Source organism: Orycteropus afer, unplaced genomic scaffold (genome assembly GCF_000298275.1).
Source record: "Orycteropus afer afer isolate SDZICR_OR568_19922 unplaced genomic scaffold, OryAfe1.0 scaffold00764, whole genome shotgun sequence".
Taxonomy (NCBI): Eukaryota; Metazoa; Chordata; class Mammalia; order Tubulidentata; family Orycteropodidae; genus Orycteropus; species Orycteropus afer.
The window spans coordinates 894,148-897,372 of NW_006922351.1; positions in this window are offsets into that span (position 1 = coordinate 894,148).

Consider the following 3,225-nt stretch of genomic DNA (forward strand, 5'->3'; position numbering starts at 1 on the left):
GTTCGAACGACAGCCTCCTGGTCAAGGTACAGATTCCTCATGAGTACAATCAAGTGCTCGGGGATTCCCATTCTTCTCAATGTGATCCATAATTTGTCATGATCCACACAATCAAATGCCTTTTCATAGTCAATAAAACACAAGTAAACATCTTACTTATGCATATCATATGCATATTATATGCATATGAGGTTATTGAAAATATCATGGGTTGAATCAAGTGTACCTTAGTCTGCAAGGTGATGTCTTTGCTCTTAAACACATTAAAGGGGCATTTTGCAACAGATTTGCCTCATGCAATACATTATTTGATTTTTTGACTTTTTTTCCATAGGTGTTGATTGTGGATCTGAGTAAAATGAAATCCCTGACAATGTCATTTTTTTTCTCCATTTATCATGATGTTGCTTGTTGGTCCTGTTAGGAGAATTTTTTGTTTTCTTTATGTTGAGGTGTAATCCATACCAAAAGCTGTAGTCTTTGATCTTCAATAATAAATGCTTTAAGTTTTCTTCACATTCAGCAAGAAAGGTGTATCATCTGCATATCACAGGTTGTTAATGATTCTCTCTCTAATCCTGATGGCGTTTTCTTCTTCACATAATCTGGTTTCTCTGATGACTTTGAGTATATCACACCTGAATATAGACACAATCTGAGGGACAGATTTGATGCACTAGTGAGCAAAGACAAGAGAAGAGTTGTAGGATGGCATCAGGAACATCACATGTGAACAAAGCAGAAGGTCATTAAAAAACAGGAAAGGAAAAGAAGACCAAAATGGATGTCAGAAAAGACTGTAAAACTTACTCCTGAAAGGAGAGTAGCTTTAAGGAATGGAGGAAATGGTGAAGTAAAAAATCTGAACAGAATATTTCAAAGGGCGGCTTAAGAAGACAAAATATTATAATGAAATGTGAAAATACCTGTATGTGGAAAATCAAAGGACACACTTGGCATTTCTCAAGTTGAAAGAACTGAAGAAAAAATTCAAGCCTTGAGTTGCAATATTGAAGGATTCTGGTGGGAAAAGATTGAACAATGTAAGATGCAGCAAAGAAGGTGTAAGGAATATAGAGTTTCTGTATAAAAATGAATTGATTGACATTCAGGCACTTTAGGAAGGCACATATGATCAAGAACCAATGGTACTGAAGGAAGAAGTCTAAACTACACTGAAGGAACTGTTAAAAACCAAGGCTACAGGAACTGGTGCAATACCCACTTAGATATTTCAACCAAAGGATGCAGTGCTGGAAACACTTACCTCTTTATGCCAAGAAATTTGGAAAGACAGCTACTTGGCCAATGTACTGATATATGCGTATTTGTGCCCATTCCAAAGAAAGGTTATCCCAGAGAATGCAGAAATTATCAAACCATATCATTAACATCACACATAAGTAAATTTTTGCTGAAGATAATTCAAAAGCAGTTGCAGCTGTACCTTGACAAGGAGCTGCCAAGTATTCAAAGAAGATTCAGTAGAGGATGTGGAATGAGGGATATCCATATATGTTGATATGAAATGGATCTTAGATGAAAACAAAGAATGCCTGAAAGATGTTTGCTTACATTTTATTGATTATGCACAGGCATTCAATGTGGGGATAATAAGAAATATTGATAACCCTGTGGAGGATGGAAATTCCAGAATACTTCATTGTGTTCATGAAGAACATGTACATAGACCAAGAGTCATTTGATCAAACAGAACAAGGGGACACTGCATGGTTTTAAACCAGGAAAGATGTACATCAGGGTTGTATCCTTTCACCAAGTGTCGTAGTAATTGATATAAACAATGAGCCTTTAATCACTTACTGCCAATAGTGTAAGAAATACTAGGGGGGGAAAGTAGTCCTGGTGGTACACTGGTTAAGCAGTTGGTCTTAACTGAAAGGTTGACAATTCTCCTCCAGCTGCTCCAGGAGAGAAAAAACCCTGGGATCTGCTCTAATAAAATTTCACCCTAGGAAACCCATGGGTCTGTTCTACTCTGTCGCATTGGGTCATTATGAGTTGGAATTGACTCCACAGCAACAATATTTAGAGAAGGTATGCTATTGACACATATCTGTTCCATATTTCCCCAGGGATGGAAAAGTGTCAGCTGGATCAACACACATGCAGAAGACCATTTTACTTCTGCAATTATTATGAACTGCAAGGTGTCTGGAAAGGCAAGGAGGAAGGGCTCATAGCAGAAACGTTCTGAGGACTGTGTCAGAATAATAAGTCCTCTCCTGAAAGTCCCCAAAAGGTATGGAGGCTTAGAGGCTAGGATGCAAATATGCCAAAGTGCATGATTCAAATGACTTCCTCTATCTTGAGACCAGAGGAACTAGATGGTACTAGCAACCACCACTGACCAATTTGTCAGGTTCGCAAAAGATGACCCCAGATAGAATAGGAGAAAAATGCAGAATTTTTCTCAAATTCTTAAAAGCAAACAAACTAAAACTGAGTGGACCACCTGAGACAAGAGGACTCCATGGGCCTATTGCCTTGAGACACTCTAACTCTTGAACAAAAACTATTCCCTGACCTCACCTTTTAGAAGAAAAGCAGAGCCACAAACAAATGAAGGATATTACCTGTTAGACTGGTGCTTTATTAAAAAAACAAAAACAAAAAAAATCCTTCATTATGGAGGCTGTTGGTTCAAACCCACCAGCCACTCCTTGGAAGGAAGGTTGGGTAATCTACTTCCACAGTGATACTGCTTTGGAAACCCAAGGAGGGGTCTCTATGAGTCCGGTCCGACTCGACAGCACATAGCAACAACAACAACATGAGTTCAAATGATCAATGTTTAAGCAAAGATGAGAAGATAAGGAGACAGAGAAATTAGAGTACTGTAAATGGAACAACCAGAACAAAACTAAAGCGAATGTTGACACATTGTTAAAATGTAACTAACATGATTTAAAGTATAACTAATTTGTGTGGAAATTGTTAGATGGGAACCTAATTTGCTGTGTGAACTTTCGCCAAAAATATAATAAAATATCAATTAATTAATAAATAAATGTATGTATTAAGGTTTTTCTTTCATTTTTAAACTTTTTATTATGGTTTGGGTGAAAGTTTCCAAAGCAGATTTGTTTGCCATTCAATATTTTATCTATATTTTTTGTGTGGGTGACATTGGTTATATTACCCACCATTTCTTTTCCCCTTCCTCGCTATGGTTACCTTGTTTCCCTGTTCCTTTTTTCCTAT